The sequence below is a fragment of the Equus asinus genome, chromosome 5 (genome assembly GCF_041296235.1).
Source record: "Equus asinus isolate D_3611 breed Donkey chromosome 5, EquAss-T2T_v2, whole genome shotgun sequence".
In the NCBI taxonomy this organism is placed as follows: domain Eukaryota; kingdom Metazoa; phylum Chordata; class Mammalia; order Perissodactyla; family Equidae; genus Equus; species Equus asinus.
The window spans coordinates 12549418-12563012 of NC_091794.1; positions in this window are offsets into that span (position 1 = coordinate 12549418).

Genomic DNA, 13595 nt, shown 5'->3' on the forward strand with positions numbered 1-13595 from the left:
AAAGAGAATATAGATAAAGTGTATCCTTGAAGAGTTCAGAGAAGTTCCTTCTGAGAAGGAGATGTCAGGAGGGACCATTGAAAAATATGTGGAATTTTTATACCTAGAAATTAAACGTGGGTAGAAGGAGAGGGAAGGAGTGTCTGGTTTACAGGAAAGATATGAACAATGACAAGGAGGCAGGGAAACAGTGGAGAGCAAGTGGTTATAGTTTGACTCTAGAAGAATGGAGTGAAGACTGCACAGGTAGTGGAAGGCTTTGAATGTCAGATGTAGGATCTAGGGCGGTGAGAGTGAGGTCGGTGGCAGAGCCATGACTGTTGAACATGAAGGGAAAAATATGAGAATGTAAACTCAATGAGAACTTAGAATTTAAGACGAAAAAATTGAGCAGAATGAGTCTTCATGGCTGGTCTTACCATGCTTCTCTCTCCCAGTGGGAGCCCCAAATCTGAGAAACAGAATGATTTGTTCATTATTCTAATGCTGTTTTAGTCCTTTGCAATTTTTGAAAATTACGTTTTTCCTCTTATTGCAAAAAAGTATACAAAATAAAAACTTGAAAGGACAAAGTAATTAAGTAGGATGAAACTGCATACAAAAAAGACTCATTGTAGAATAATGCAATTGGCTATGTTTAACATAAATGCATTTAATGATATTTAAGGTAATGAAATTGACTAAATTGCATTATTCTATAATAAAATACATCAATAAGTATTCAATATATATAAAATTAGTTTGCAATGATATATATTCAATATGTTACTAAATTCTGTAATAATATTCAACAAAATATAAACATACAATTAAAACTAAATTTACAGTTTCATCATCAGGATTTTCAGTGAACGTTCTTAAATATGGTGCCTAGTAAAATATTTCAGGTACCTGGGAAAACCATATGTGTGTATGTATAGTTTTCTAAATGGAGTAATTAATTATAAGATGTAAAGAACACTAGCATGACATGCAGAGTAATCAAGTCTTTGGTTGATAGACATATCAGCTTATGGATTATGATCTTCCAAAATGTATATTGAGGAGCATCCTTAACATATATTGAATAGGAGATTAATACAGTTTTATTAAAACTATGTGCAATAATCTGTGCTCATTTTTCCTCATATTCATTAATTAATCAATTAGTTCTTTGATTTGGTCACAAATAGAATCTATTCTAGGCACTGAGACACAGATATAAAGAGATACAGATAAGATAAGTCTCTTCATGAAGCTGATATTCTAGTGGGAGATGTAATCAGTAAACAAGTTGACAAGCATTTAATACCATTTTAGAAAATGTAAGTTGGATGAAAGAAAAAAAAAAGCAGGATAAAAGGTAGAAATAAATGAGTTTACTTTTTTAGGTAGCATTTCAAGGAAAGTCTTTCTGAGGGAGTAATATTTGAGCAGAGACCAGAATGAAGTGTGGGAGCAAGCCAAGTGGAGTATAGTCATGCACCACACAATGACATTTCTGTCGACAATGGGCCTCATGTACAATGGTGGTCCCATAAGATAGTACTATATAGCCTAGGTGTGTGGTAATCTATACCATCTAGGGTTGTGTCAGTACACTTTATGATGTTCACACAACGGTGAAATCACCTAATGACACATTTCTTAGAACGTATCCCCGTTGTTAATCGATGCATGGCCTGTACTGGAAGAAAAGAGTTCAGGCCAGTGGCTAGAATGGAGCAAATAAGGAGAGAGTGAATTCATAGAGATAAGCAGTAATCAGATCATCAGGAGGGCCTTGGAGGCAACGGTACAGATTTTGGAATTTATTCTGATTATTATGGAAAGCCAGAGAATTTTGAGCAGGAGATGATATAATTCTATTTACATTTTGAAATTGTCAATCTGATAGCACAATGGAGAACAGAATGCAGAAAGGAAAGCATAAATATAGGGAAATGAGTTATGAAACTAACAAAGTAATTCAGACAAGAGATGTGAAAGGCTTGAGCCAAGTTGGAATTGGTGAGTAGTAGAAAATGGTAATACTGACAGAAGTTGTTTATGATCTGGTTGTGGGTGTGAGGGAAAGAGAAGAAATAAAAGCTGAGCCCTGGGTTTTTGCCTCGAGCCACTGTGTAAATGGCAAGACTGTTCACCAAGATGAGAAAAATTGGGGGAATGACAGCTAAGGGAGAGAATAAAAAATTCTGATTTGGATAGTTGTCAAATGAATATTAGATTTCCAAGTGGAGATGTTAAGTAGACAACTGGATATATGAGTCAAGAGTTAAAAGGAGAGATCCAGGGTAAAGGTATAAATTTGAGAGTCATAACATATAGATGATTTCTAAAGCCATTGGGCTGAGTGAGATCACCGAGGGAGGAAGTGTGGATAGGGAAATGGGCCAAGATCTGAGCCTAGAGGCCCTGAAACACTTAAAAGTCAGATATAACAGTGAAGACCAAGAAGGAGCAACAGGTATCACAGGGAGAAGAAGAGATGTATTGTCCTAGGCCTGAGGTTGGCAGACTAAAGTCCTCATGGCAATTCCTGTCTGCTATCTGTTTTGTATGGTTATCAAGCAAAGAATAGATTTTACATTTTTAAACGGTTGAAAAACATCAAAAGAAAGAATGTTTTGTGACACATGAAATTTATATGAAATGCAGATCTCAGTGTCTGTGAATAAAGTTTTGTTGGAGCACAGCCATGCTCTTCACTTACGTAGTGTCTATGGCTGCTTTTGTGCTACACCAGCAGAGTTGAGTCATTGCAACAGAAACCATGCGGTCCACAAAGCCTAAAATATTTACTGTATGGCTTGTTACAAAAAAACTTTACCAGTCTTTCTCTTAATCACTAAGGGGAGGATATGTTTCAAGGAGGAGGAGGTGATCAAATGTATTGAATTGTGCTAGAAGGTCAAGTTAGAGGAGGGGAGAGTTGACCCCTGGATTTGGCAAGATACAAATAACTGAAGGCCATATTAAGAATGAGTCCAGTAGTCTGGTGGTGTAAAGCCCCTAACTGGAGTGGATTGATGATGAGAGGATAGAAGAAGGACAGGAAGCACAGACAGAAAATGTTTTAAAAAGCCAACCAATCAAGAATTTTTCCATTAAAGATTAAGAAAAATGCTGTAGCAACTAGAAAGGACATGGGCTCAGGGAACATGCGCTGTAACATAATGCATAACTGTGCAGCATGTTCTGTTACGTTACAGCCTTTACTTTAAATAATTTTTACAACAATCTTGCGAGTCATGCTCATTATATAGAGGAAAAAGCATGTCTTGAAAAAATATCTGGGAAGCAAAACAATCATCAAGGTTTATTGTGATAAGTATTACAGACATCTAAACAAAATATTAGCTAAAGCATAAAAAAATTCATGAATGCAATTAAATTGCAGATCTTCCCTATGCTGTTAAGTATTAACTTTCGTATAAAAATTATCTTGAGGGAAATTGCCACTGACCTAGGAAATGCCTTTTAAACATTGTTATATGGATTTGTTCACATGTGATAGAACAGCATATACTTGATATATAGAAAGATATATTTTTTCAATTACTGTCATACATTAAACAAGGTAAATCTGATCCAGTTAAATGAAGGGCAATTGTCAAGCAAAGAAACAACTGCTATTTTTGTTTACTATACAGCATACTCCCCAATAGTAAAATTGTTTCACTTATCCCAGGCAAAGTGGAGGAATATGGATTTATGTATATAATCTCTTACTCCTGAGGATCAATGGAAGGAAAAAGAACACAATCATTCAGATACCAAATACTTCTGTAACCTCACAGGTGTAAAAATTCTGGCTAAGAACTGGAAAGCCTTTAATAATAACTCCCGTGGATGATTCCTATATAACGAATATCCAAGATCCTTGGAATTTCAATAAGAATCGAATAAGAAGTGAAGTCAAGAACTTGGACCTCTATGATGTATAGAGATATCTGGACTTTAAGTAGAGCTTTTGGGGAAGAGCCTTATAGGATTGAAGCTGTCAGAAGAGATCAAGCACTGCCTAATGAACACAAAAAGCTCTCCTAAAGCTGGCACAGATTAAGTATCTAGGAACAGTACACTCTTCTGCAATAACTGGATCCAAAAATAGCTGGCAGAAATAGATAATATAAGGAAGTTAAATGTAAAGTGAAACTGGCTTATAGCAATAGAATTTTTTCATTATCACCAAATATTTATTGAGTAGCTACTTGAACAAGGTACCTGGGTTGCAAATAATGAAATTATCCTGTCCCCTCTCTAGGTGATGTGATGATCCAGTTATGCTTCTAACCTGCTGAAATAGATCAACAAAAGGAACCAAGGACCATGATAAAGGTCAAAAGAAAACAATCCTCTGTCTTCTTGTGACAGTAAACCTTGAATACAGACTCTGGTATTTATCACTGTTTTTCTCAATGTAGTCCTGCTCTCTTCTCTGGAAAGAATACGACCACCTTCTTCTGAGGATCTCATCCTTCCCCACACATAAGATTTAAGGTTGGGCTGCTACTCGGTGAATTTGACCCGGTTATAGGAAAGGTATAGGACTCTGTTATAGGAGTTATAGGACTCTGTTTCTCTCATCGGTGACTGAGCTGGTTAGAATCCTTTCTGAGTCAGTTAGAGTCTTTTCCTAGGGTTTTATATGCAAAAGCTGGGTGAGAGAAATCTCTCCTCCTCTGATTTATAATCCAGGATTATGTACAGTCATCTGTCGGCTTAACAGCAGGGATACATTCTGAGACATGTGGCGTTAGGCAATTTCGTCACTGTGTGAACATCGTAAAGTGTACTTACAAAACGGGATGGTATACCGTACTACACACCTAGGCTATATGGTACTAATCTTATGGGACCACTGTCGTCTACGCAGTCCATTATTGATGGAAACGTCATCATGCGGCACCTGACTGTGGTGTTGGAGTTACTTCTTGTCATATACCACCCACCTGCTCTCATGCTGGAAGCCATCTGAAGTAGGAGAAATTAGTCAAAACCCAGAGAGCAGAAAGAGAGTGAAAGATCAGAGAGCATGCTTTCTTTACCAGTTGTATGAACCAATCTACTTCCCCGCTTCCTCTCTTATGTCATTTTTTTTCATAAGCTAGTTTGGGTGGAGTCCTAACATATAAGCAGTGATCCATTAAAAGCTTAACTATAATTGTAATGAGTAATGCAGAATTAGAAAGAGGTAACATAAATGATTTGATATTGTGTATGACCCGATATAAGCTAGATGCAAGTTTCTCCAGAAAAAGAAAGCTTTTCAACTATCTTAAGACCTAATGGAAATTTAAAAAATGCGTATTTTTTAAGTACTTCATTATACAGATGGGTAAAGTCGTGGAGGACCAGTGTATCTCCCATAGTCCAACAGCAAGTCACTAGGATATCTGAAACCCAGGTCTCAGCTTATAACTCAGTGACCTTTCTCCTTTGTTGCTGTGGTGATGAATTTCAACGTCTGGGAAACTGTATTGATATTGAAATCTGCACAATTGTCTGGACAAAATAAATAATTATAACAATAAATTCAATATCTAGATTACTGAAGGGCAAAAACAGAGAAAGTTCTCTTTCGTGGACTTGTCTCATAAATAAACAACAACAGGAGAGTAAGGGAAAAGTGGTTTGATGGAAGGAATACCTTGGACATAAATATTTGTCAGTTGTAAAAAAAAAAAATGACGCTTTTCTGATACTCAGCTCATTAGTCCTATTGTTTCTATTAAAAGTTGTGATGACAAGTAGACAATATTATCCATAAAATGTTCTGCTAGTTTTTGGGTCACTGAACCTCAGTGTCATTCAGTCAGTCAAATTAAGGAAGAGGGAGTCCTTTAAGAAGGCTGATCGGTGTGAGGTACTTATTACAGTAATTTGAAAACTCACAGTTTGATTCTCTGCAGATAGTTGGTTGAAACATGAGAGATGTAACGCTAAAATTGATCACAGAGAGTGGGAAAGTGACCAGATGATTAAAAAGCACAGCAAACACTAAAAATGGTGTATAACAGATTTTAATCACTGTGGAATGGTGCTCAGTTATAAACAGGTTTTATTGAATAGTCAAATACCTTTTCATATAATTGGGAGTAATGAGTGGGACTTCAGTATTCCTTGTGAAATTCATAGCAGAAATAATAGACTTGGGAATCAGCTGGGAAAGAACATGACTTTCTCTTAACACCGTCTTGTCCATTTCTTCTAGCTGCACAGTCACCAGTCACTCCCGCCTGACCCTAACTAGGCAGGAGCTAGACTACCCAAGTGTGCCACAAGCCAGGATGGCAGGGATAGGCAGCTGGAATAAGAACATTGGTAATGAATCCAGAATTTCCACCCCTGCATTCACCAGTGCCTCTTGGGCTGTGTCCACCTGGAAGAGAGCAGATGGCATGGGCAAGAAACTTCTTTATTTTCTCTGCATTAGAGAAGGCGAATAGGTATGAATTACATTTAAAAAAAACCCTTAAATGAAAGGAATATGAGTAGGATGTAGGAAAGATGGAGACAAGTTGGGAGAGAATTAGTTACTGAAAAACTTTTACCCTTTAGAAACATGGAATTCATTCTTGATGCCTGATTATCTCCTGTATTTAATTGATCATTAAGTCATGTCTATTTTTTCTCATAAATACCTCTTAAATCTGTCCATTTCTTTTTATCTGCAGCTGCAATCAGCCAATCCATTCTACCAAGCCCCCATCTCTCTTGCCTGGTTGACTGCTGAAACCTCACAGCTGGCTTTTCTGTTTCCGCTCCTGCTGTCCTACAGTCAGTGTCCTACAGTGGCATATGCTAGAGCTGCCTTCTTCAGGCTCCCAAGAGCCAACTGTGTGCATCACTTTTCCAACCCCACCTTCTCTGACATATTGGCCCCTTGAAATTGGCTATGGTGGGGTTTTTCACACCAGAGAATTTGGAATATGCTATAAATCGGGACTTTGTATATTTTCCAGATAGCTAATTTTTAAACACTTGCTGGCACATCACTACTTAAAATTCATTCTCCATATAGCTGCAAAAGTGATATCTTAAAAAAATAAATTACATCATGTCATCCTCCTGCTTTAAAGTCTATAATGACATTCCGTAAAATCCAAATTACTCACCGAATCCTCTAGACCTTAAGATTTTCTGACCTCAGCCTACTCCATATCCTTGTTTTCTTTCACTGCTGTCTCACTCGCTACAACCAGCCACCCTTGTCTGCTTTCCATGCCTCCAACATACCAAGTTCAAGCTCCTTGCATGCCAGTGCTGTCCTTTTCCTGGGTCGTTGCATAACTGAATTGTTCTTATCATTCAAGTCCTGGATAAAACTTGTCTCCTCAGAGAGACCTTCTATGACCACACTATCTTAAGTTGTTTCTATGATATTATGCTGTTTTCTCTTCTTCATAATACTTATATGAAATGCTATGTACTTCTTTTCTTTCTATCTCTTCTATTACAGTGTGTGCTTTGTGGAAACAAGGGTAACGCCTTTTAGTTTCCTTTGCTGTATTTCTAGCACTTAGAAAAATGCTTGGTTCAAAGTAGCAATTCAACACATTTATTGAATTAATTAATAATTGGATGAATGTATGTAATTCACTGCTAAAACAGATAGCATACTGTCTGACATAGCTATTTATTTGAATAAATGAATGAAAGGGTGAATCTTTAAGTATAATAAGAACTGATGATTGAAGTCTTATTTGAGTCTCATCCCATTCTCTACTTAAGCATCCATCATAGCCCTGAAGAGGAGAAGCCATGCCCCACGATAGCAGTGAAAGGCTTATGGTCTGAAGCTTGAGAAATGCCTCTCAGTTTCCTGAAGGAAAATCTAAAGATGGCTCCAGAACTTTAGCCTCATGTTATTGATTCTGCAAACTAGTAGCTTGTAGAGGCTGAAATGACCTGTGCCCTGAAGTTTAATCTATTTTGTTCCCTAAAATATCATTTATTTTTATTTTTAAATTATTATTTATTTATTTTTTTGAGAAAGATTAGCCCTGAGCTAACATCTGCTGCCAATCCTCCTCTTTTTTCTGAGGAAGATTGGCTCTGAGCTAACATCTGTCCCCATCTTCCTCTGTTTATATGTGGGACGCCTGCCACAGCATGGCTTGACAAGCAGTGTGTAGTTCTGTGCCTGGGATCCGAACCGGTGAACTCCGGGCCGCCAAAGTGGAACTTAACCGCTGCACCACTGGGCTAGCCCCCTAAAATATTATTTTTACGAACTCTCTTTTAGTTTTGAATTGAGATAAGATCTCAAAAAAATTTAAAACTTATTTTATGAGTATTTATTTATTATAAAGATTTAGATGTCAAAAAATAAAATTTTCTGACATTCATGCCTCTTTGCTTCAAATGAGTTTGACAAAAGTTAAAAATGCAAACCACAATAGATTTTGGAATATATACACATGATCCTATAAGCCACTCAGATATACAGAGGGTACACCAGCATCTAGGAGTATAGCTCTCGTCCCTCACTCTACAGTGCGTCCCTAATCGTGGCCACTTCTGAGCCTGGACTGCTCTCCTGACTGCTCACTCACTGTTCCTCTGTGAGGAGGGAGCCCTTCTGACCTACAACTGCAGCTGAGCCCGCTCTCTGATGCTACCTGCCACCTTCACATTGAAGAAGATAAACTCCACACTCAAACCCCACAATCTTAGGGTACTCCCTCCTCCTCTCGCCCAGGGACCAAGAATGGTGCCATTTCACTTCCACCAGTTTTAATATGGAAAGCCTTTGGCACTGGGCTCCCTGGAGCCCACCACAGAGTTTGTCATTGTTACTAATATTGTTTTCATTGTTTAGAAATCACAAGATAGAAGAATCTGCTTTGGGACAGATGGATATTCTAATCCCTGCTTTAAAGGCCTTCAGAAAGTACTAAAATTTTGCAGGCTTTTCTGAAATTGTTTCACTGTTACAGACTAACTTTTCTAATTGGAATACAGACCAGAGTTGGCAAGACATTGGTGTATAAGGCGTCTTTCTTTGTATATCTGATCGCTATTTCTCCCTAGTCCTATGCCTTTGAAATGAAAATCGTGATGAGACTTAAACTGCTTACTCTCTAAAAGTTGGTACTCAGTACTCAGTGCTCAGTACTTCTGAAAGAGACATTGCTCGTCAGCAAAGCTAGAGTATCAGTTTCAAGATTTTTGAAGTTCAATTATCCATGCTACTCTTTTCCTGTATCTCTATGATTAAAGATAACAGTAAGAGTAAATGCTTGCTATTAACTACAATGCCAGTCCATTGTTGTAAGTGCTCTGCGTAGATTTATAATTTTATCTTCACAAGAGCTCTATGAGGTAAGTACTGTTATTGTTCCCATTTGCTCCGATTTGCCTTGGGATTCTGCAGAGATGGAGCAGGGTGAGCCTCTGGGGTGAGGGAGTGCCAAGGATGCAGAGTTCCTTCCTGGCACTGAGAAGTGTTCCTTCCTTTTGCCTTCTGCATGTTTTACCTTGTTGAGTTGGTTCAAAGTGGGTTTTGAAGAGGCAGGATTCCATTTTCAAGCCACTTCCTTCCTTGCATTCCCTTCTAGCCATCTGGCCTTACTTTCCCTGCGCCTACTAGTTAATCTGATGCTTTTATCACCTAACAGAGCTAAAGTTGGCTTCAAAATGACATGAATTTTCATGGACTTTTGGAGGGAGACCGCATTCTTGCTTTCTTGTTCAAACTCTTTGACTCTAATGATGAAATTTTAAGCCAAATGGAATGGGAATGTGTTTTCATAGAAGCCGAAAAGTGCCTTCCAAATTATTATATATGAAGGGCCACTCATTTGATCTATGCTTGTTCCAAATGTGTGTGCACACACATGCATACACGCAAACACACACACTTTTTTTCTATCAGCTCATGATGATCCTACCTCCCTCTTTGTGTAATACTCAGCAGGTGGATCCACCCTTAGCTAGGTTCAGGAACAAAATACTTGGGTAAATACCTTAGGCCGTAACACAAAAGTCAAATCAATTATACAACAGATATTTATTAAGCACTCAGTACTCTAGAGGCCACGGGGATTTGCAAAGAAACACAAGAGACCTATATCCTCTAGGATCCTAACACACATGAAACGTTATCAGACAGCATATAATTGTTAAATTGTCTGACATAGGCTGTTAAATGCAGTGGGAATTTCAGAGAAGAGGAAGAGAAATGAGAGCTAATAAAGTCAAATAAGACTTTGAGGGAGATGAAACTGGAACTGGATCTTTAAGGGTGAGTATCATTTCAGTTGGCAGAAAGAAGAAAGTGAGGGGGATGTCCCTGTTCTGAATCTACCTATCACAGTAACTTTCATGACTTGATGTACATCACAAGGGGTATAAACTGACGGGCAACCAGAAAGCTCATCTGTCCCATCACATCTGAGAAATATTCCACTATAAGATATAATATTACATTTATTTTTAAAAATATAAATTTTGGGGGGATTTTAATACATTCAGACAGGTTACATTTCATTTAGAAGAATACAACTAAGATAATTTCTTTCCATGAATACTTAACTGTAGAGTAACAAGGACTTCATGTCACATATCTTGGTGTCTCCCATATAAAGGTCCACCAAGAGATTTGTTCTTATGCCCCAAGCCTCAGCGACTGGAAATTCTTGGTTCCCTTAGATAAACTGTTTTCACCTCCTTATATGAGAGGGAAAACATGTGTATAACTAGTTTAGTAGCAGATGAAAGTTTGGCCTGCATTTCTCCCTTCCAACTTTCTTGTAAGCCTTGACCTTCTGTGTCTATATAACCCAAACATCAGACTCCTCTTACTCATTTCCAGGGTCACCTTCTTATGGTATATAGAGATAAGAGGAAAATTGGTCTCATTTTATCTCTGAGATCTAGGTGTTAATTGCTCCTCAGCACTGTGTCCCCCTCAGGATCAATTTTGAGGCACGTCTCCATGACAAAGACTGGTAGTTGTCCCCTATTTGTTTCCTCTTCTACCTCAGTTGTAAAACCTTTGATTTTTAGTTAGCTAGATATATACCCATAATAAAGACCATTTCTCGCTGCAAGTATACCCATGTGACTCAATCCTGGACGATGGCATGTGAATAGAAGTAGAGCATGCGATTTATAGGAAGCGTTCCTAGAAGAAGTGGGCATGCCCTTCTTCGTTGCTTCCTCCTCCTTGTTAGAATACAGATATAATAACAGGGTTTCTGGCAGCCATCATGGACAATGAGAGACCTTGGGAATGTATTTCACCTAAGAAAGCAGTAAGAAAGTAGTACCTATCTCAAAAAGGTGGATATAAACAAGAAGAAAAATGCATAAAATGTGAATAGGCTGTGCTTGTCACATAAAAATCACTCAATTAACATTTGTTGACTTCAGTTTAGAGTGAATTCTGACTACTTTGGGAGGGCCGTGTGTGTGTGTGTGTGTGTGTGTGTGTGTGTGTGTGTGTGTGTGTGTGTTCCAGCACTTATCTATTTGATTTCAGAAGAATATAAAATCAAGGCTGGAGCTTGTGCACAAAAGGAACCAGACTTGGAATGTCCACATCCACTGGACTATGCAGTATGCACCTAGGCTGTCATGATAGAGATTCCATGACATTCTGCTAGATTGGCCAGCTCAGATTTGGAGAAATGTGCTGCAGAGGAATAGAAGTGGATCTTGAGAGAGGCCAACCTCTGATACTGGGAGAGCCAATTTAAGCTCCAGGTAACAGACCCAAAATAATACAGAGCTTAAAAAAGATTATCATTTATTTCTCTTTCATTTGAGAGTTAGTGTAAGCCACTTTTAAAGGACTGATGAGATCTTTGGACAAACTGCTATCTTTCTCCTTTCTCTCTGGGGAAATTGCTGATTGGGCTGTTGATGTCTGTTGGGTTTTTTTAATATTAATGAGCATTACCATAGTACGATATCTTTGACAGGTTTTTAGCAGTTATTGAGTGCCGGCATGGTACAGGTGTGCAGATATGTTCCAAAGGAAAGAAGAGGTTTTCTAATCCCCTATTATGAAGGTGAGCTCATTTGTTTAGACTTACGGAAAAATAGTGATGCGTCCTTTAACAATCTTTCTCTCCAAAATCAATGGGTGGTGTGGGAGTTCTAGTGAGCATATAAGGACTGATAAAAACAAAAACGGGAAGAGAAAGCATAAACACAAGCGGGTTAATCAGCTAATAGAAATCATGGTGTTTATTTGCTCCTTTATGAAGAATGAGACACGTCAACCCTGTTCTGTGCTCAGCAAAGTGTTGAGAGTCTCCTGTATGTTTCCCAATTTTATTCTCTGTAAAATGAAATGAGAACTAAAGATAATCTGAAAGTGAAAAGAATTTGTGGGTGGAGATAGAGGAAGAAACTGCAGTCCCCATGATGTGGCTTAATGAATGTGGTCTAGTTCAATTCCATGCTGTTCACACATGTTCAAGGCTCTTTTCTTTTTAATATCCATTGGTCTCTTTTGTATTAAGTAAGGGTATCAGAAACCAAATTAAGCTAGATTAAGGAAAAAAAAGGAAGTTTATTATAAGAAGGCAGGGATAGTGCATGGAAATTAAGGGCAGGAATGAAGCTGGACTTCAGGAAAACCCAGGAAGCAGGAAGAGGAAATCCATTAGAGTTGATGCAGAGCTCCATGTCTTGACTGCTCCTCTCTGTACTTGTGCTCTCTTCCTGTCTATCACATGGCAGAATAGGCCACCCCACAACACACATGTTTCTATGGTATAGTCCATCCACTTGTGGGTGGCTGCCTCATTGGCCAAATTAGGAATCTTAGGGGGGAGAAGCTGTGCAATTTGAATCAATGTCCACCTTGCCCAAACAGCTATGGGCAGGAGTGAGGGACCTTAGGGTCATGTAGTAAAATAGAGCTGCCAGGGGCCCACCCCATTACATTCGTGAATGTCGTTCTCAGAGAAGGTGATTTGGCTCATGGTCTAGATAAGCACTTAGTAAGGTAAACGCTATGTTTATTTAGCGCTCAGCCCCAAAGAAAGTGCTTAACACCCTGGATGTTGTTCTGAAACAAAATGGCAAATCAAAACGGAAGGATTTTTCATTTACCTCTTTGTATTAACTTCAAATACTGTCTTGCAAATCCTGCTGTTCTAAGTCAGCATAAAGGAGCAGTGAGCTTCTATTAATTTGGTATATTCACTTTGGAGAGGAAATTCTGAATGGCCTGATGGCCCCATGTTTTGAGGATTTTAGTCTACGTAAATTTAAAGCAAATGGATAACTGAAGATAGACAATTTATTTCATAGATGTTTTTAAACAGTAAGACTTGTAATGCATGTGTTAATAACCCATGATTGATACCCAGGGACAGGTATAGGATCACTTGTAGCAATTTCCCTGTCACCAAACAACTTGTCAGACCACATTGAAAGAAAAAAGAAAACTGGCAGACAACATCTAGTCACCTTAAGGGTGTACATACAAAAAGAATGCAATGATCAGCCTATATTTGAAGAATATATATCCTGCAAAAGAATTCCTCAGCAGTCTTTGGGTTGCTCGTGTTTGGTGCTGAAGGCTCAGAGTCAGTCTCTACTGAGATTGATCAAAATGAGCACAGCATGTGCAGAGCCAGGATTTGTATACC